Consider the following 22,670-nt stretch of genomic DNA (forward strand, 5'->3'; position numbering starts at 1 on the left):
CCAGGCTGAATGCCACCCACTCTTGATAGATCCTCTGCCAAACAAATCAGTTCACGACTCTCGACTTCAGCACCATTTAAGTTCTCAGGTCCTGGGGAGAACGCAGCCAGAATGTACCGTGAGCAGACTCTTGCTCAGTACACAACAAGAGTTTTCGTTTCCCTTTGGAAGCTGGTGAGCGAGTCCTCCGTTGTCCGTGTGTCTCACCGCATTCTCTCCCAGACGCCGAGCTGACTGGTCCATCAGGCCATCCCCAGAGTGCTCCTTGGCATTTCTGGCCTGCAGCTCCAGACACTTCCACATTCCCCTTACAAACCAGTCAGCAGCAACCCCGGCCCTCAATGCTAATTTTCTTTCTCTTCTTTTTTGTTCTTTGGTTGGTTGGCTTTTCAGGACAGGGTTTCTCTGTGTAGCCTTGGCTGTCCTGCACTCTCTTTGTAGACCAGGCTGGCCTTGAACTCACAGAAATCCACCTGCCTCTGCCTCCCGAGTGCTGGGATTTAAGATGTGCACCACCACACCCTTTCTTCCTTCCTTTTTTTCTTTCTTTCTTTTTTTTTTTTATTTTTCAAAACAGGGTTTCTCTGTGTAGCCTTGGCCGTCCTGGACTCACTCTGTAGACCAGACTGTACTCAAACTCACATCTATCTGCCTGCCTCTGCCTCCCGAGTGCTGGGATTACAAGCGTGCACCACCACGTCCTGCTGCTAGTTTTATTTATTCCTTGGGTTCTTGTTAGCGAGACCAAAAATACACACGAGTCAGCTTAAGGGAGGCAGGGTTTACTTTGAGTTCCAGTCCCGCAGACTCCAGGATGTCATGGCATGGAAGGCACGTTACCAAGGGCGAGGAACAGCTGGGATGGCTCAGAGGTTAAGAGCACTTGTTGCTGCTATAGAGACCCCATGTTGGCTTCCCAGCAGCTATGTGGTGGTCAACAGCTAGCCATACCTCCAGTCGCAGGGGTTCTGACACCCCCCTTCTTATCTCTGTGGGCATCAAGCAGGCAAAACACATTAGAAAAACCAATCTAGTAAAAATTACCAGACTCCACCACCTAAATGTTCTACCACTTCCCTAAACAGTGCCACCAGCTAACAAGCCATTGCTCACACAAGGAATGTGCCTCGGGGATATTTCACAGCCAACCCATAATAGTCAAGGCCTGCCTGTGATCCTCAGGCCTCAGCCTCCTGAGGGCTGGGTTACTGGCACACACCACCACGTCTGGATTCTCTCTCCAACCTGTTTCTAAACCCATCCACCATTACAAGAAATCTATTTTTCTTTTCTAAACCTTTAAAACATTTTACACTATTATTTATTTATTCATATTTTGTGTGTCTGTGTTTGTGCATGGGGGTGAACAGGCAAGCACACGTACATAGTAGCCACAGAACAGTTTGTGGGCGTCAGTTCTCTCCTGTGTGGATTTAGGGGATTGAACTCAGGTTTTTCTACCCACTGAGCAATCTTACCGCCCCGCCCCCTAAATTTCTGTTTTGTTTTGTTTTTGTTTTCTCCTGTGGATGCCTGCTCAGTTTTTAAAAATTAATTTATTCAGGTTACATCTAATTGTCATCCCATCCCTTGTATTCTCCCGTTCCTCCCTCCCTCCCGCTTTCACCCTATTCCCCTCCCCTAGGTCTATGACCTAGGAGGACCTTCTCCCCCACTATATGGTCATAGGCTATCAGATCTCATCTCAGTAGCCTGCCTATTCTTTCTCTGAGGCCTGGTCAGTTTTTTTTTTTTTTTTTGAGACAGGGTCTCTCTGTGTTAGCCTTGGCTATCCTGGACTCACTTTGTAGACCAGGCTGGCCTCGAACTCACAGCGATCCGCCCGCCTCTGCCTCCCGAGTGCTGGGATTAAAGGCATGCGCCACCACGCCCGGCTCCTGGTCAGTTTTTTAGGATTTTATTCTCTCTCTCTCTCTCTCTCTCTCTCTCTCTCTCTCTCTCTCTCTCTCACAATTATTTACTTTACATCCTGGTCATAGCCCCCTCTCTCCTCTCCTGGTCTCACCCTTCCTCCCTGTTTCCCCTCTCCCCTCTCCCCTACTCCTCAGAGAAGGGGAGTTCCTCCTCCCCTCAGCAAATCAAGTCCCATCGGTCTGAGTGCATCTTCTTCTCCTATGGCCTGGTGAGGTAGCCCTGCCATGGGAAAGTGATCAAAAAGCAGGCAACAGAGTCCATGTCACAGTCAACCCCCATTCCCCTTAGTAGGCGACCCATATGAGGACCGAGCTGCCCATCAGTTACATCTTTGTAGTGGTCCTAGGTCCAGTCCACGCATGGTCCTTGGTTGGAGCTTCAGTATCCACAGTCCCCTCTGCCCCCTTTCAGGCCCTGGTTAGTCGGCACTGATGGTCTTCCTGTGGGGCTCCTGTCACCTCCAGGTCCTTCTATCCTCCCCCCCCTCTTCCACAAGACTCTCTGTGCTCCACCCTATGCTTGGCTGTGGGTCTCTGCATCTGTTTCCATCTGCTGCTGGGTGGAGCCGCTTAGAGCACAGCTAGGCAAGGCTCCCATCTGCAAGCTTCGCAGAGTATATCCTTTAGTGTCCGGGGGTGGCTGTCTCCCATGGAGTGGGTCTCAGGCTGGGCCAGGCATTGGTTGAACATTTCCTCAATCTCTGCTTTATCTTGGTCCCTGCACAGCTTGTAGGCAGGGTATGTTTTGAGTAGAAGTCTTTGTGGATAGGTCAGTGTTCTTTTTCCATGAGGAGTTGTATCTAGATTCTTTTTTGTTGTTGTTTTGTTTTTTGTTTTTCGAGACAGGGTTTCTCTGTAGCCTTGGCTGTCTGGACTCACTTTGTAGACCAGGCTGGCCTCGAACTCACAGCGATCTGCCGGCCTCTGCCTCCAGAGTGCTGGGATTAAAGGCATGTGCCACCACTGCGCAGCGTGTCTAGATTCTTACAGTGTTGGAAATCTTGAGATTCTAAGCGGTCTTTTGTTACTTCTGGGGCTCCTCCTGGGATGATCCTTTCTCTGAGCATTTGGGAATTCTTTATCATGAGCTTATGTTGGTTGGACTGGAACCTTTTCATGGAGAGGCTTTTTTTTTCTAGTGGACTTATGCTGTCTTTTCTAAAGAGACTGACACTGTCACTGTACCAGAGCACCATCACTGTACCAGGGCACTGTCCATGCCCCAGAACACACTTGAATTGCCATCAGGGTCGGGGCTTAAGGGAAGAGACACAGCATTCACTCTTTCACCCTGACAGGAGCTCACAGGCTTCCAGGCTTAAGGCTTCCAGGGTGCTCAGCACACCCTGCTGCCATATTGGCTGACTGCTTCCAAAGTGCTGTCAGCTCAGTATGCTTCTCCCATTCAGCACTGACCTTGGACATTGTCCTTATTTTCCCCCAAGCCTACCAATGCATAGAGAAACATTTGCGGTAATTTCCCCAAGACTCAAAAGGCAGGAATGTCTTTTAGGCAAATCCGCCATATTCTCAGAAGAGGTATGCATTGCATTTCCGTTCTTTGAATGGTAACAAAGAGAAAGTCTGGCCTGGGTTGTACGTTGGGATAGAACCTGGGGCCCCATGCATGGTAGACCAGTGCTCTGCCCCGGAACTGTACCCACACCTGACCCTGTGTCTTTAACCCTTCTTTCAGATCCGCCAAGAGTCAAAACTTAACCAGAAATAGCATCAGGCTAGAATTCATTTACTTTCTTTTTGATGCTGAGGATGATGAAACCCAGGGCACGGACCCCATTGGATGCTGGGCCGTTACTCTGTAACTGAGTAGTACCCCAGCCCCTAGAACCTACCTCCATTGTTTCATTGTTTCATTTTCGCCACGCACCACCACTGAGTTTTAGACATAGTCTCATGTTGTAAACCACGCTGGCCTTGAACTCACAGCAACCCTTCTGCCTCTCCCTCTCCAGTGCTGGGATTAAAGGCATGCGCCACCACCACCACCTATGGAGAAGAGCTGCTTTGGCTTGTTCTCAGCCTTTTATCTGTGTGAGTCATAGACAAGCAAACTCTGGAATTCTGCTTCTTGAGAAGGATAATGGGAGCCCACCCCTATTTCCTGATGGCCAGAGCCGATGTGTGGGTGAAAGGGGACTACGGTGCCCACCCACTCTGGCTTGCTGAGCTCTCAGAGGTCATCACAGACCTCTGGTTTCATTACAGATCCCTTATCTATGGGAATAAATGGAAAAGCAAAGGAACTGTCTCCATGGCTCCTGCCTTTTGGAAATGAATTCTTTTTGTTTGTTTGTTTGTTTGTTTGTTTGTTTTCGAAACAGGGTCTCTCTGTGTAGCCTTGGCTGTCCTGGACTAGCTTTGTAGACCAGGCTGACCTCGAACTCACAATGATCTGCCTGCCTCTGCCTCCCTGAGTGCTGGGATTAAAGGCATGTGTCACCACGCCCGGCCTGGAAATGAATTCTTTATTTGCAAGATGACATGCCTTCTTTCAAAAGACTTTGAGTCAAGGTCTCTCTATGTTGCCCTGGCTAGCCTGGAACACTCTATGTAGACCCAGACAGCTCCAACACACAGAGGTCTACCTGGCCCTGCATCCACAGTGTTGGCATTAAAGGCCCCACACCCCCAATTCCCCTCCGCCCCCCTGATTTTAAATTTCTTTCTAAAGCCTGGAAAAAGTGTCACAGAGAGTGGCTTCTTCTTTGGAACTTTCTATACTCCAACAGTTTTTACTTATTTGGGCTTTCTTCACCTCCTCACCCTCCTTTTTTTAGGTCAATAGCGATTTTTCAAGTCTTCTACTTCAACAAATATTTACAAAGCAGCTTCCCTCTGTTTGGAGCTTAAGAGCGAGGCTGTGGAGTCAGGCGGACCAGCTTCTAGCCCCACATCAGCCATCTGTTCACTGGGTGACCATGGCCACGCTGAGAGAATATTTTACGGCTGACTTGTCATAGCCATTACGTGGGGATGGCACCATTGCTGCCCTAGCTTGCTTTTGCTTGCTGTGATAAAACATTGACTAAACCTTACTGGAAGGGGAAAGGGTTGGTTTGGCTTACAGGTTACAAACAGTCCCTCTGTGAGGGAAGTCAGGGCAGAAAACTGGAGGCAGCTGCTGAAGCAGAGTCCGTGGAAGAATGCTGTCCACCGGCTTGCTTCTTATGGCTTGCTTAACTTGCTTTTTTTTTCTTTTTTTTTTTTAATAGAACCCGAAACCCCCCTTCCCTGAGGCGGCACACCTAGAGTGGGCTGGGCCTTCCCAGATCAATTAGTAATCAAGTCAATGCCCCATTGACATGCCCATGGGTCAATCAGATGGAGGTAATTCTAAACAGAGGTCGCCTTTTCCTAAATGTCTCCAGCTTTGTGTCACGTTGACAAAACCCAACCAGCACAAGTGGCTAACACAGGGGGGGATGCCAGTGATTGAGGCCTCACCTGTGGAGGAACTAGACCATGGCTTCCACACTAGGAAACAGTGGTGGAGAGAGCAGAGGAGGGAGGTGATGACGATGGCATCGAGTGTCATCTACCACTGTGGTGTGTGACACCTACACCAATGAGAAATGGTTCTTTTTTTTTTTTTTTAAAGATTCATTTATTTATTATTATGTATACAGTGCTCTGCCTGCATGTACATCTTTAGGCAGAAGAGGACATCAGATCACATTATAGATGGTTGTGAGCCACCATGTGGTTGCTGGGAATTGAACTCATGACCTCTGGAAGAGCAGACAGTGCTCTTAGCTGCTGAGCCATCTCTCCAGGCCCAAGAAAGGGTTCTTGACCAGATGAGATAGGAAGCAGCAGAGTAGACTGGTTCAATGATGGGGAGGGCAGAAAATAGAAACTGGTAGACATCTTCGTGAGCACAAGTCTGTAGACAGAGGGACCCTTGCCTCTTGGGAGAGAAGGAACGGCCTGACTCAGGCAGTGAGGACATGGTCCAACCAGTGCAGTCTTGGCAGAGTGTCTCGCCTTTGGTGACTCGCCCCTGTTCCATTCATGAAGCCTACATGTGTCCCTTGACTCCCAGATCCACAGTGACCAGGTAGATACATATGTCTATGTCATGGATGACCCCTAGGGAGCCCTTGCGCTCCGACATCTTGCACCATATCCCTTGATACTGATTCTCAGTATTTATTTTGTTGAGATAAAGGCCCTACTATATAAACCTAGCTCGTCTGGTACTCACTATGTAGTCCAGGGTGGCTTTGAACTTGTGGCAGTTCCCCTGTCTCAGCTTTTTGAGTGCATATTAGTGCAGCTTCTTGTTGTTATTGTTGTTGTTGTTGTTTTGTATTTACGTTTTGAGACAGTGTCTCAGTCTGTTGCCCAATTTAGGCTTCAACTCATGGTGATCCTCCTGCCTCAGTCTCCCAAGTGCTAGAATAACAGGCGTGAGCCACAATGTCTGGCTCACTGTATTCTAAAGCCATGGTTTTGTTCTGTCCTTCCAGCCTCTCTGGCTCTGAACTGGGCACCCTCCAAAGTGGCACCCAATAATCTTTCGTGTCCTTAAGGAATGTCATATTGTATCAAGTGGTCCCCACAGGAACAGTGACAGCGGATCACTTCTGAGTGCTTCCCTCCTTCCTTTTCTGTTTCCTTTCTGTTCCATCCTCCCCCATCACTTGCTCTGGAGAAACCAGCCTCCAAGTGTGAGCTGCCCTGGGCTAAGCCCATGTAGCAGAGAGTGAGCTTAGCAGCATCAAATCACCCAGCTTCATAGGAGCTCCGAGCTCACTGCAGCCCCGGCTGGAGTCTTGCCTACAACCTTTCAGGATAAACTGTCCCATCATTGTCCACCTAAGCCTCATCTACTTCCCCACTTTGAACTATGAGACAGTAAACGTCTGACATTGTTGACGCTGCCAAGTGTCGGGATACAGCAGCACAACGCATGCTCCGAAAGTGTGTATTCACTCTCCAGGGGAGTGCTACTAATTGGTCCCGCCTCCCTCCGCAGTGACTGTGAGCAAGTAATTTTTTCTGCCTGATCGCCCAGCCTCTTCCTTCAGGAAATGAAGGTCATATCAGCCCTGTAAAGCCATTGTAAGGCTTCTATGAATTATTGAGAGTGGAGAGCACAGGGAAAGAACTTCTCACACTTCAGCGTGTGTGTGTGTGTGTGTGTTCAGATGCATGCTTGGTGTTTAAGTGTATATGTGCATGCTAAGGTCACAAGGAGGCCATCTTGTTTTGTGAAACAGAGTTTCTCCCTAGCTTAGAATTCACTAACGAGGCTAGACTGGCTAGTCCCCAGCTCCCAGGGCCCAATCTGTCGCTATCGCTGCAGAACTGGGATTACAAGTGTGTATCACAATGCCAGGAGATCTGTCTCGGGACCTCGTGCTGCCAAGACAGGCACATCACCCACTGAATGCCTCCCCCAACCTTAGCTCTGCCTATTTTGTTTAAGAATATTTTATTTAATTTTTAATTTATGTCCATTGGTGTGGGAGTGTCAGATCTTGGAGTTACAGTTGTGAACTGCCATGAGGGTGCTGGGAATTGAACCCGGGTCCTTTGGAAGAGCAGGCAGTGCTCTTAACCACTGAGCCATCTCTCCAGCCCCTTTAGCTCTGCCTATTAATGTGAAGGTGTATCGTGAATTATCAGTAGGCACTGGGGACCGCCCACCCCATCTGCTAGTCACCCTATGTAGGCTGGAGGATAGAACAGAGGAGAGCCTTGGTTTTGAAAGCTAAGTGGGTGGGATATGTTCATAAAATAACTGGGGTATGTGTATGGGGGGGGGGAGTTGTGCACACCTATAATCCCAGAACTCAGGGAGGCAGAGGCAGGTGGATCTCTGTGAGTTCAAGGCCAGCCTAGTCTACAAAGTTAGACCAGGACAGCCAAGGCTACACAGAGAAACCCTGTCTCAAAAAATATATATATTAAAAGATCTTTTGGGGGCTGGAGAGATGGCTCAGTGGTTAAGAGCACTGACTGCTCTTCCAGAGGTCCTGAGTTCAATTCCCAGCAACCACATGGTGGCTCACAACCATCTATAATGTGATCTGATGCATACTGTATACATAATAAATAAATCTTTAAAAAAAAAAAGATCTTTTGGAAATCACAAGAACCCCCATTGTGACCATGGACGCAGAAAACTCTTCTCATTGACTTTCCTAGAGTGGTTAGGAGTAACACTGGTTCTCAGCCTTCCTAGTGCTGCAACCCTTTAAAACAGTTCCTCGTGTTGTGGTGACACAACAACCACACAATTGTTTTTGTTGGGGCTTCATGACCTTGATTTTGCTACTGTCATGAACCATAAATTCATGGTTACTGTTATGAATCATAAAAACCATCAGATATCATAAGATCTGATATGCAAGATATGTGACACGTGACCCCTGTAAGAAGGTCCTTCCATGACCAAAGGCATCAAAAGCCACGGGTTGAGAACCTCTGGGATAATGGGTCCTTTAATGTACAGCCGCCATCTCCCCCAGGAAAAACAGAGCTGGATTATTTTATCAAAGCTCTGCCCCAAGCGATGTCTCCTTGACAGACACGAAGGCACTTGGAAGCAAGCATAACGCCCCAGCGTTCAGTTCACTTGGCTAATTTTAAATCTCCGGACGTCTATCGTGTACTTAGCTCTAAATTACATGTTAAATGTGGGTTTTTCTTAGGCCTCAGCCATGCAGCAGGTAAATAAAGGAATTTTGTGAAAGAAGTCTTTAAAAACCTTTTTTTTTTTTTGGTTTTTCGAGACAGGATTTCTCTGTGTATCCTTGGCCATCCTGGACTCACTTTGTAGACCAGGCTGGCCTTGAACTCACAGCGATCCGCCTGCCTCTGCCTCCCGAGTGCTGGGATTAAAGGCATGTGCCACCACGCCCGGCCTCTTTTTTTTTTTCTTTCTTTCTTTCTTTTTTTTTTTTAAGGCGGTGAATTCTTTGGGCTGGGGCTGCCAGCTGCCTGTCTAGGACAGGTCTCTTCCACATTCTGGGATTTCGATGCAACCAACGGGTAAATATCAGTCCAGGCTAATGGAAGACCTCCAGCCTTAGAAGCACTCAGCATGGCTAGCCCTTCTCTCTGGCTAAAACCTTCAAATCCTACTTTTTCTGCTTTGGAGGTCTGTGCAGTTCCCATCCTGGCCACAAGGGGGCAACATGGACTCACTCTGCTAGATGCTCTTGGGCCAGGGAAGCCAATGGCTTGGCATTTTCCTTCCTGTCCCCAGGATGATGCCTGGAGACAGGACAAATATAGAGTAAACAATAGTCACAGCCTGCAATTTGGGTGCCACAGCCTCGATGTCGGCCTCTTCTCTTTCTTTTTGTGACTTTTTTTTTTGTTAACGTTTAATGAGAGGGAAAGGCACTGGGTGTTTAGAAATAAATTCTCCTTTTCCAGGTCAAGGTCTAGGCTCAGATTCTTGGCCCAAGTTAACAAATGTCTTCATTTGATGGCAGTGATGGGACTTGCATCACCATGTAGTAGACGCTCTGTGGGCCTCCAGGAAGAGAGAGGTCTCAGAGCTGGGGAGATGGGCGCCTGGGGGTGGGGGTCTGGGGGAGGGGACACACTGTGGTCCTTCAGGTAAGGATGCAGGGTGAGGATGAGTGTGCAAAGTAAAGGTCCCAAATGCGAAGTGCCTCGGAGGGGAGGACGGATGAAGGGGAGGAGGGGAGGGATGAAGGAGAGGAGGGTGTGAGTGTGGACCCTAAGGCGGACGTCAGGGGCTGCAGGAAGTCAGGCGTTTTAGTCCCGCCACCCCCACCCCCATCAGTTGGACAAAATATCTGATTCTCTGCTGAACAAAATATCTGACAAAAATAAGTTAAGGAAGGGAGGGTCTATTTCAACCCACAGCTCAAGGTGACGGTGCGTCACTGCAGCAGAAGCATGAAGCAGCTGGTCACCTTGTGTCCGTAGTGAGGGCGTAGAGAGAGATGAGTGCTAGGGTTAGGGTAGAACTCGAAGTTCAAGGTCACCCCACCTACCTATGAGGTTTGAGGCTGACCAGGACTGCAAGAGACTCTGTCTCATAAAAAGGGTCCAGTTGTTCACAGGAGGAAAGGCGTGTGGCAGGATCTGAAGGCAGCTGGTCATATCCAGAGGCAGAAAAGATCTATCTGTCTGTCCGTCCATCTGTCTGTCCATCTGTCTGTCTGTCTATCTATCTATCTATCTATCTATCTATCTATCTGAGAATGAAAGGGAGAGAGAAGATATGCTGGTGCAGAAACGAGCTGGAAAACACACCCAGAGGCTTGTTTCCATGGTAATTGAAGTCAACAATCGGTGTTAACCATCACATCCTTCTGTCACCATCACCAAGGCCCAAGCTACCATCACCTCAATCTGCTAACCTGCTTCCCTGCTTCCCTTCAGACCCCCCTCACTGACAAGCAGGTTTTTGCAGAGTGCTTGCACAATTTCCAGAGAGTTGCCTAACCAGACGAGACAAGAGAACGAACTAATGGCAGACAGACATACAGAAAGACAGAAAAGCTGGGATCGTGGGAAGCTCAAAGTGCGTTTATTATATATGGTTGATCAGGGAGGTGGGTGTGTGGTATACAGTTGATCAGGGAGGTGGGTGTGTAGTATACAGTTGATCAGGGAGGTGGGTGTGTAGTATACAGTTGATCAGGGAGGTGGGTGTGTGGTGTACAGTTGATCAGGGAGGTGGGTGTGTAGTATACAGTTGATCAGGGAGGTGGGTGTGTAGTATACAGTTGATCAGGGAGGAGGGTGTGTAGTATACAGTTGATCAGGGAGGTGGGTGTGTAGTATACAGTTGATCAGGGAGGTGGGTGTGTAGTATACAGTTGATCAGGGAGGTGGGTGTGTAGTATACAGTTGATCAGGGAGGTGGGTGTGTAGTATACAGTTGATCAGGGAGGTGGGTGTGTGGTATACAGTTGATCAGGGAGGTGGGTGTGTAGTATACAGTTGGTCAGGGAGGTGGGTGTGTGGTATACAGTTGATCAGGGAGGTGGGTGTGTAGTATACAGTTGATCAGGGAGGTGGGTGTGTGGTATACAGTTGATCAGGGAGGTGGGTGTGTAGTATACAGTTGATCAGGGAGGTGGGTGTGTGGTATACAGTTGATCAGGGAGGTGGGTGTGTGGTATACAGTTGATCAGGGAGGTGGGTGTGTGGTATACAGTTGATCAGGGAGGTGGGTGTGTAGTATACAGTTGATCAGGGAGGTGGGTGTGTGGTGTACAGTTGATCAGGGAGGTGGGTGTGTGGTATACAGTTGGTCAGGGAGGTGGGTGTGTGGTATACAGTTGGTCAGGGAGGTGGGTGTGTGGTATACAGTTGATCAGGGAGGTGGGTGTGTGGTATACAGTTGATCAGGGAGGTGGGTGTGTGGTATACAGTTGATGAGGGAGGTGGGTGTGTGGTATACAGTTGATCAGGGAGGTGGGTGCGTGGTATACAGTTGATGAGGGAGGTGGGTGCGTGGTGTACAGTTGATCAGGGAGGTGGGTGTGTGGTATACAGTTGATGAGGGAGGTGGGTGTGTAGTATACAGTTGGTCAGGGAGGTGGGTTTGTGGTGTACAGTTGGTCAGGGAGGTGGGTGTGTGGTATACAGTTGATCAGGGAGGTGGGCTTATGGTATAGAGGCTATCTCATGAGAGAAAGCTATGGTGGACAGCTTCTGCACACACACCTTCAACATTCACACTCAGACACCCGAGGAGGCCTTGGCAACCCCTCTGAGCCTCACCCCGGGGAATGGGGTGACACTGGCATTTTCCCGTGGGTCTGGCGTGCCGTGTCAACAGCTCACCCTTTCTCCCCGTCTTCCAGATGCTGCCTCCTTCGTCTCTCCTTCTCACAACCTTCTGAGACCGTCTCCTGCCCTCTGCCTTGTACACACACTGTCTTCTGTCTCCAGAGCTTCCTGAAACCTCCAAGCCTCAGGGTTCCGAGTCCCACTAGTTCTTCCAGGGTTTGCTCCTGCACTGTGCATCCCACAGGCCACCCCTTGGAGCTCCAGGCTTAGAAGGGCTTGGTGCTAGCTTTACTGTTCTGAGTCACTATCTTAAAGGTCTTTTTAAAAAAGAAAAAAAGAAAAGAAAAAAGTCTTTTTAAAATTTTATTAATTGACTGGTTTGTTGTTGTTTTTGAGACAGCTTTCCCTGCTTAGCCTTGGCTATCCTGGACTCGCTTTGTAGACCAGACTGGCCTCAAACTCACAGAGATCCACCTGCTTCTGCCTCCCGAGAGTGCTGGGATTAAAGCTGTGTACCACCACACACCTGGCTCTTTCCTTGATTTTTTTTTAAAAAAGATTTTCATGTAGCCTAGGCTTCAATGCGCTATATAGCTAAAAATGGCTTTGAACTTCTAACCCTCCTGTCTCCATCTTCAGAGTACTGGGATTACAAGTGTGTTCCATAACTCCTACTGCATGCAGTTCTTGGGAGCAAACTCAGGGGATCATGCATGTTATGTGAGCCTTCTGCCAAACCTTTGGAGATAGGTGCACATGTGTGTGCATGCACACGCGTGTGCATATGTGTGCACATGTGTTTAGTACTGAAACTCACTATTTAGCCCAGGCTCAACTCAGACTCATGGCAATCCTCCTGTCTCAGACTTCTAAGTCCTGGGATTATAGATTTGAGCTGTAATACATGACATCTCTCCGTCTCTGCTTTTTACCCCTCCCCTCCTCGCTCCTCCTCTTCCTCTTTTCCTCTCCTCTTTCTTCCTTTCTCTCCCTCTTTCTCAATCCCTCTCTATCTTGATTTCTGAGATGTGTCCTTGCTATTTTTGCCAGGCTGGCAAGAAACCCCTGGATTCAAGTGGCCCTCTCCCTCAGCCTCCTAGTGTCTGGAACTGCAGACATGCCTGGCTTTTCCCTTTAGCCCAGCACTGGGGACTAATCCAGGCTGGACAGATCTCTCATGTCAGTGTCGCTCCATCTGTGTCCCATCACAGGGCTCAGACCTTCCTGGCACCAAAGGCTGTGAAATTCTCTCTGACGTCAGCCGCTGATCCTCTGAAGCCCTGAAACTGGGGAGGAAACAACTGGCATGTTCTCTCCCAGCTGGAGCTGCTGAGGCATGGTTCTGGGAGCAGAGAGAGAGAGGGAGGCCTGACCAGGAGGAGTGCCTCTGGCTTGCTGCTGAGGAGACTGATTGTCCCTCAGTATTTGCAGGTATACCCCCTCAGCATCATCCTCACGGGAGCGCGATGAGGAGCACAGACGACTTCCACGCTCATGTTTTGCTAATGGGTTGAGATTTCTTCTTGTGAGAAGACAAACCAACAAACAACCCCACCAATAACAACAATTTAAGGCTACTTCCGAGACAGAGTTCAAATCTTATTCTATTAAAAAGAGGACACATCTGTAATCCCAGCACTCACGAGGCTCTAGAGGAAGGGCTAGGATTCAAACTGTCTCAATGTCATTTCTGTTGCTGTGGCAAACTATTCAGATAAAAGTCACAGCGTAGGGGAGAAAGTTCTGGGCTACAGTCGATCACTGTGGGGAAATGAGGCAGGAACTCCAAACCCCTAGTCACATCACACTCACGGTCAAGAGTAGAGAAAACAGAATGCATGTATGTGTGCTTGCTTGTTCTCAGCTAATCCCTCCACTTGTACATAGCTCAGGGCTCCCTGCCTAGGGAATGCTGCTACCCACAGTGGGCTGCCCACATCAAGTCACTTAACTAAGACTGTCTCCTGTTGGCCCACAGGCCAACACCATGCACACGATTCCTTATTGAGACTCTTCTCCCAAGTGATCATAGGTTGTGTGAACTTGACAGTCGATGCTAACCAAATACAACACAAGGCCATACAAGGACATAGAGTGAGACCATGTCTCAAAAGGAAAAGGGGGACGGTTGTTAATGTTGTGGTAGCTGATTACTGATCCCCTGAGATACAGGGGCTAGGATTGTTCTCCTCTTGGCAACAAAGTCTCTTATCCAGCTAATTCAAGACTATGGACTCAGCCTGAGGCTCTAGGGAGAACTGACAGAAAAGAGCAGTTGCTATAAATTAGATGTGAGACCTTGACTTTGGGTGCAGTAAGTGTGAGAACTCTCTGTGGGCTCACCAAGTCCTTGCTTTTTTCCCCCGAGACAGTGTTTCTCTGTGTAGCCTTGGCTGTCCTGGACTTGCTTTGTAGACCAGGCTGGCCTTGAACTCACAGCAATACACCTGCCTCTGCCTCCCGAGTGCTGGGATTAAAGGCATGTGCCACCATGCCCAGCACTGTTTTCTTTCTTTCTTTCTTTCTTTCTTTCTTTCTTTCTTTCTTCCTTTCTTTCTTTTTTCTTTCTTTCTTTTTTAAGACAGGGTTTTTCTGTGTAACAGCCCTGGCTGGATTTGAACTCACAAAGACCCACCTACCTCTGTCTCCTGAGTGCTGGGATCAAAGGCATATGCCACCACTACTGGCTCATAAAATTATTTTTGTTGCTACTTTGTAACTGTAATTTTGCAACTGTTATGAATTGTAGTACAAACATCTATGTTTTCTGAGGGTCTTAGGCAACCCCTGTGAAGGGTTAATTAGACAGCAAAGGGGTCCCACATATTGAAAACAGCTGTTCTCCATGAGCTGTGCATCCAGTCCCCCAGTGCTATAGTGTGGATGTGATTGCTCCCCAAGGGCACAGGTGTTGGGAGCTCCATTCCCAGCCTTGTGGTATCGGTGGAGTTGAAGGACAGTAGTTCAGTTAATAGAGTGCCTGAGGCGAGCAGAAAATATAACCAACCTGAGCCACCTACACCTGAGTCTGAATTCTCACTTTGCCAATTCTAGCTGAGCCTGAGTGTGGGTAAGTTTCTTGTCTTTCACATTGTGATAATCACATCATAAAATGGAGAAAACTAGCTCACAGGACTGTCTTCAGTGTGAAGTTAGGTGCCCTGCGGAAAGGCACCGTGCTACCCCCAACATTGAAGACAGTCAGTCGAGGCCATTAACGCTGAAACTGTTGGAGCACACAGAGAAACATCTCAGCTATTTTATTTCATATTTTTTTCACATGTGATTTGTTTGTCTGTTTGTTTAATATAAGAAAATGGTCAGTTTCCTCTATAAAAGCAATAATGTTTAAGGCTTTGCTGTGGCCTCAGCTGTAACTTTATTACATTCAAGAGCCTGAGAATATTCTGAGGAGCCATTGGTGAGGGGAGGGAAATAATGGGGGAAATGATTGGAACTATAAAAATTCCAATTTTCAACCAAAATTGCAGGCACTTATCTCATTCCAGCTGAGAGGGGGAGCTCCCCTCATGCCCACCCCTGTTTGATCATTTCTTTCATGGTCCATCTTAGTCATATGATCTCTTAGAAAGAGCCCCTCTTGGGTCTGCAGAGAGCTGCTCCTCAAAGACTGGGTCTTGTTTCATGGCTACGGTTAAATTTTTCTCCTCCTCCCTACTCTTCCAGTGCGCATTGTCATTCTGCACGGAGGCCTCCCCGCCCAATTTCCACACTTCAGGGGATTGAAAGTCACCAGGACTCTGAGGCAAGTGTCACCCATGGACAGCTCCTGAATAACTAATCAGCTGAGAGAAATAAAGAATCTCAACACACAGCCCATCGTCTGGGTCAACAACAGGGCTTGCGATTAAGCTGGGAAAGAGGCCTGGACTCGTGTGTGTGTGTGTGTGTGTGTGTGTGTGTGTGTGTGTGTGTGTGTGTGTGTGTTTGTGTTTGTGCGTGTATGTGTGCACTCACACACTCACGCTCTGCCTTTTGGCATACTGAGTAGGCAGTCATTTTTCCTGTTGTTGTGATAAAATTACTGGACAGAAGAAACTTAAGGAAGGAAGGAAGGGTTTATTTTGCCTCATAGTTTGAGGGTGCACAGTCCATCACAGCATGGGAAAGGCGTGGTGGCGGGAAGTCACAGAAGACAGGGCAATGAATGCTGGTGCTTAATAGATTAAAATAGAATGAGCTAATGGCGACCGAAGCTCTATTATATAAATGCAGGTTTATTGGAGCAGTACAGGGGCGGGGGGGGGGGGGGTGAGAGGTGGGGCAGCTCGCATCAAGGGTGGGGGGAAGGGAAAGGGAGAAAGAAGAAAGGTAGAAAGGGAAACCAAACGTCTGGATTGTATACTGAAAGGTCCCTGGGAGAGGGGAGGCCCAGCCCCTAGTAAGGGCAGGGCAAGCCAGCCAAGCCCTGCAGCAGGACCTAAGAGTGCTCAGCCACGCCTTGTAGCAGGGACGTCACTTTCTCTATTTATCCAGTCCAAGACCCCGCCCACTGGGTAGTAGGCCCACTTTAAGGTGCGCTTCTATACCTCAACGAATCTAATCAAGAAAAACCTCCACGGGCATGACCTCATCTAAACTGTCCCCAGATGGGTGTGCCTGGCCTGGAGGCTTGCCTTATAGATAATTCTAGATCCTACCAACATGACCGTCGACCACCACCACCACCAGACACGCTGAAAAATGGGTGTCAAAAATGGGTGTCCCTTTTCTGGGACAACCCCCCCTACCCGGGTCCTGCGCACTGGACTTGTCTTTCTTTCATGCGACAAAATCCTCCGTCTTTGGAGGTCATTCACTCCCCAAAGACGATACAGCTGACTTCCTCTCAGACACAGGCACGTCCAAATTCAGCCTCTCCAAGCTGACTCACGTGGTCCTGTCTGAGTGTTTCCACTTTAAGCACAGTGCTGATTAAGTATAGTTCCATAAGGCTGGAGAGATGCCATAGTAATTACGAGCCCTAGCTACTGTTGCCGAGGACCAAAGTTTGGTTCCTAGCGCGCACGTCAGGCAGTAACTCCGGTCCCGAGGGATCTGCTATCTTTGGCCTCCATGAACCCACGCACGGTTGTGTTCATACTGCCCCCACCCCATAATTAAAATGAAATATTTATAGAGAGGGGGGGCTTCTATGATAAACCAGCCTCGTCAAATCAGGGTTTTGGGGGAGCTGGGAGCTATGGACTCATGCCTCTGGCTTAGACCTTCTGTTGACTTCTCCTCCCTAACACCAGATCCAGAGCTGGTTCAAGGCCCATGTGCACACAAGACTGAATAAATGCTTTCTATCCGGCTTGGTGTTTTCCACCTCATAATTAGCTTGTTTACTGCATTGATTTCTTTCTGGGAATGGTCTCTGGCTTTTCTATGTCCCATTTACCTTCCCTCTGGCATCTTTGCTTCCTCCATTAAAACCCAACAGTACCTTATCCTGCTGGGGACAAGAATAAATGGCGTTACGGGCTTAGGGAGAGAAGAAAGAGTTATTGACGTACAAGCAAAGCTTGATTCGCTCGTTTCCCACAGGTTCTTGTGCTGGAAGCTTGATCTCGGGTGTGGCTGGGTTGAGCTTGTACAGGAACTTTAAGGTGAGGCCCGGGAGTGGGTAACTAGGTCCTGAGGGGCTCCATTGCTGTGAGGGAGTCAATGCTGGCCTCCTGGGGGTGCTCTGGGTCTCTTGTTTACTTGATTTCACACAGCTATGGTTAGCTTCAACTGTCAGCTTCACACAAGGTCTTAACTACCGGGAAGACACTCTCAATGCGTGTCTATATCGTCTACATTGGGTTGGCCCGTAGCTGTGGCCTTGGTGATCTTGAGGTAACTGACGTGGAAGACCCAGCCCACTGTGGGCAGCACCATTCTCTAGACAGGAAGTCCTTGAGTTAATGAAAATCAGGGAACTTGAGCTGACCACAAGCAGGCAACCACGGTGTCCATTTCTCTCTGCTCTTTCTTGACTGTGGGTGTGATGTGTGTGACTAGCTGTTTGAAGTTCCTGCTTTGATTTCCCCACAATGAGGGACTGTGCCCGGAAATGCGAGCTATAATAAATAAACCCTTTCACCCCTAATTAGTGTTTTGTCAGGTTATTTTGTTGGTGTCACAGTAATGAAACTTGGACGCATCCTACATGCAGCCTGGCAGGGGCCGGGTGCGGGGGGAGGCCTCATCAGACAGTATCAGGCTGTTTGGACCCTCTCAAAATTATGAGGCAAGTGATTCCCATTACTTTCTGAATCACCCAGCTTTGTGTACCAAGACAGTCTAACGCACCTCTTATTAGTGTCTCTGAGGAACGCACTGTCCCCTCTATACAAATGAAGGCTTAGAACCCTCAGGAGGCTGCTTTGCCTGAGTCACCATGATTTGGAGGCCTCTGGAAAAGAGAGAACAGATGGGGAAATGCCTCCTGGGATATCTTTGAATTAAATTTCCAGCATTACAGGCAGAGGCTGAACTCTTGTCACCCCAACTCCATCTCCACTTGCTTAATTTTACTATGAATTAGAAGTTAATGAGGGGGAGGATTGTAAAGAGCCTTTTTCTGTAGCCCTTATCTGGTTTTTTTTCCCCCCCTCCACCAGCTGGGAGTCTATTGTAATGGTACAATAAGGCATTGTCTGGGAGGGGTGTAGCATGCCACAGGTGAGGGGCTTGGTTTCAAAGGCTGAGTGTGACTCTCAGGTCACTTGAATGTCTGATCCACTGGCTACAATGCTGGGGTCCCTGTTTTCCCATGAGATGGCAGGACAAAAAGGTCCTCACCACAGCCAGGCGTGATGGCACAAGCCTTCAATCCCCAGCACTCAGGAGGCAGAGGCAGGCAGATCTTTGTGAGTTCGAGGCCAGCCTGGTGTACAAAGCGAGTCCAGGACAGCCAGGGCTATACTAAGAAACCCTGTCTTGAAAAAAAAAAATCACCTTATGGATGGTATTTGTGGTCTGGTTTTGCTAAGACAAAGCTGAAACAGCAACCATAGGTTGGTCCCAGCTCAAGACATCAGGGGGAAAAAAAAAGACTTCAGTGAAAATTAAACAAATGTGTTCTGTGAGGAATACTCAGAACACACAGAATGTGCAATAAGGAGTAAGGAATATTATACACGTTATGATTATGTTTAAATCACATATTATATATCTTTCTTATCCAAAAGGCCAATACTTATTTATGTATGTGTACCTATGCATAGCCCCACCTCCCCCTAGAAGGCCAGGAAACACAGCCTAATGAGTAATATGCACTCAAGATGCCACCCCACCCCCCCCCCCCCGCCAGTATGACAGTCTCATTAGAACAGCATAAATCATCATAGGGACATAAGCAGGGTGCCGCGGCATTGAGAGTCAAGACGAGCTGGCAGATTATGGGGGAAAGCAGGTCCTATTTATTCCATCTGCCAGTGGAAATGAACTCATTTTCCCCAGTCAAAGGACCAACCTGCGAATATTCCTCCTCAGATCTTGCCTCTCAGAGATCAATCTGGGGCCCGGCTGATTGCGGTTTAGATGAATAAACAAAATAACTGCTGCTTCTTAGCCAGAGCCCGTTGCTGGGAATTCAAAGCAAAACAACTTGACACCCCCCACCCCCCACTAAAATAACCCATCAGTTGCCGCTCGGAGAAGTACATAGTCTTCAAGGTGAGTGATCTGATTGCATTTTCACCTAAGTGTCAGGGCAGTGTCCTCGCCTGATCCCCCTTAAGTAAACCCCACTTAAGGACTGTTTTTCATGCCTGGGTAGGACTGGCACATGTCTTTAATCCCAGCACTTGAGAGGCAGAAGCAGGTGGATTTCTGAGTTTGAGGCCAGCCTGGTGTACACAGAGAAAAGCAAAAGGCTTGTTTTTCTTTTTTCCTTTTTTTTTTTTTTTTTGGTTTTTCAAGACAAGGTCTCTCTGTGTTAGCCTTGACTGTCCTGGACTCACTTTGTAGACCAGGCTGTCCTCGAACTCACAGCGATCCGCCTGCCTCTGCCTCCCGAGAGTGCTGGGATTAAAGGCGTGCGCCACCACGCCCAGCCCAAAAGGCTTGTTTTTCGTATTCACTTATTGTGTGTGTGTGTGTGTGTGTGTGTGTGTGTGTGCGTGTGCGTGTGCATGTGCGCTGGGGTACATTTGCCATGGTATATGTGTGGAGGTCAGAGGACCACTTGCTGGGCGTTGGTTCTCTCTTACCCTGTGGGTTCCAGGCATCAGAGTCAAATAATCAGCCTTGGTGGCAATTCTTGGTGGCAATTACCTGATGAGCCAGCTCACCGGGCCTGAATCATAAAAGAAGATGTATTTATTTAACGTGTGTGTATGTGTGTGCATACATATGTATATGTATGTGTGTGCATGCATATGTATATGTATGTGTGTGCATGCATATGTATATGTATGTGTGTGCATGCATATGTATATGTGTGCACGGTGTGAGCGTGGAGGGGATGGGCTCTCACCTTCTACTCAGATTTTCAGAGTTGAAGGCAAAGCCTTTACTCACTGAGCCCTCTCACTGGCCAATCATTTATTCCTTCAGAGGCAGGAACTTTCCTGGGTCCCTCAGTGGACCTCCTGTCTCCACTGGCTTCAGAGCTGAGCATACTGGCCTTTTCAGGAATACCTGCCATCTTACATGCTGGCCACTCAGGAGGCTGGTGCAGGCAGATCTCTGTGAGTTCAAGGCCAGTCTGATGTACATAGTGAGTTCCAGAAAAGCCAGGACAACCCGATGAGGCCTTAACTTACAAACAATAAGCTCTTATGGAACAAAGAGGAGGGGGCTGGGTGGGACAGACTCAGTTTCCCTGAGTGGCTCTTCTAAGTTGAAAGGCCACATGGCAGGAAAGTCCCGAGAGGCTGAACACCTGCTGTCTGCAGGTGTGTCCAGCCGTGGCCTTGACCCTGGCTGCTGTTGTATGTGTCTGACCCAGCAGGTTATAAGGAATCTTCTAGAACCGGACCCAGAAGGAACAAGAGCCCTTTCCTGATCACAGCCCGGAGGCTAAAAGTGTGATTACGTCTTCCCCAGCTCAGCTGAGCTGTGTCCTTTATCTTTGAAAGGGAGCTCTGCTGTCTGTAGCTTGAGTTCTGAGCTTGGGAGACATCAAACTGGGACAATGAGAAAGCAGGGAACAGGACGGGGAAGGACAGAGAAGGTGAGAGAGCTGAGGCTTTGGAGAATGCCGGGGGGGGGGGGTGGGGGGGTGGGGGGGGGGTGGGGGGGTGGGGGGTGGGGGGGTGGGGGGGGGTGGGGGGGTGGGGGGGGTGGGGGGAGTGGGGGGGTGGGGTCTGGGGCCCGGGATCGCTGAGCAGGTGCTAGAGAGCTTCTGAGAAGGGCGGTGCGCATGGGGTCTGGTTACTAATGTTACTCAAGTGTTAGTGAGAAATTGAATATATTTTAATGTTTTCAGGCTACAGGATGCTATTTCTGGAGTTTGACACCATAGAGATTCTGCCTGTGTTCCCAGCCTCTAATGGTGTTTTCTCTAAGACAAGGGTCTGCACTGAGCATGTGCAGTGTACCTCAAAGGGCTTACGGCTTGGGGCTGGATGTGGATTTGGGAGAAAATGTGCAGCTCTGTGAGACTCAAAGAACACCAAGCACTTGGAGAAGGATGGTGGGGGGCAGGGCAGGCAAGAGGGAGTCCTGGAATGAGTAACACACACACACACACACACACACACACACACACACACACACACACACATTCTATATACACACACTACACACACACACACACACACACACACTACATACACACTACACACACATTCTACACGCACACACTACACACACTACACTACACACACTACACTACACACACTACACACACACACACACACACACATTCTATATACACACACTACACACACACACACACACACACTACATACACACTACACACACATTCTACACGCACACACTACACACACTACACTACACACACTACACACACTACACACACACACATTCTATATACACACACTACACACACACACACACACACACTACATACACACTACACACACATTCTACACGCACACACTACACTACACACACTACACTACATACACTACACACACTACAAACACACTACACATACACCACACACACACTACAAACACACTATACACACACATACACTATACACATACACCACACACTATACACACACACTACACACACACACCACACACACACCACACACACACCTCACAAATACACACCACCCACACACACCACACACACACTACACATACACACACACGACACACACACATACTACACAAACACCACACACACCACACTATACACACACACACTACAAACACACTATACACACATACACTATACACATACACCACACATACTACACACACACTACACACACACACTTCACACACTACATACACACACCACACACATACACACCACCCACACACACCCCACACATACACACCACCCACACATACCACACACACACTACACACACACTACACACACACACTATACACACTATGCACACACTACACACACACACACACACACTACACACACACACTACACATACCCAGGGAAGCCAGAAGAGTCACCTGATGTGGGTGCTGGGAACCAAACTTGAATCCCCTATAAGAACAGCAAGCACTCTAAGCTGCGGGCCCATTCCCAGGATTGTGAAGGTTTAACAGAAGCACTACAGATGGGGAATCTCTGCCAGACAGAGAGATGCTCCAGAGAGAGGACACTGCATCCATGAAGGAAGAACGCGATGCACGGCTGCCTATGAGCGGCTTGCTAACCTGTTAGACGAGTGCTGGGGAACGGCCCAGGCTTCCCTGCTCCTCCTCCGTGCTAGCATTTCACTTCCGTGGCTGTCACAGGGCAAGCACTATGGAGTAAATGAGTTCTCCCAGTCATGAATTGCTGTAAAAGAACAAAGCCAATTCCTGACTTTCTCTGGCTTCACTCTGT

General features: G+C 48.6%; 1 long non-coding RNA gene across 1 annotated transcript; it reads right to left on the reverse strand.

Annotated features, from left to right (window-relative positions):
* Positions 1-815: 815 nt before the first annotated feature.
* Positions 816-22,670, reverse strand: LOC311599481. The gene is made up of 3 exons (XR_014779911.1): positions 22,499-22,670; positions 19,889-19,974; positions 816-989 (listed from the first exon to the last, which is right to left on the reverse strand). It is a non-coding gene; the product is annotated as an uncharacterized lncRNA (long non-coding RNA).

This window comes from Acomys minous (assembly GCF_964271855.1).
Source record: "Acomys minous genome assembly, chromosome: 6".
NCBI classification, from domain to species: domain Eukaryota; kingdom Metazoa; phylum Chordata; class Mammalia; order Rodentia; family Muridae; genus Acomys; species Acomys minous.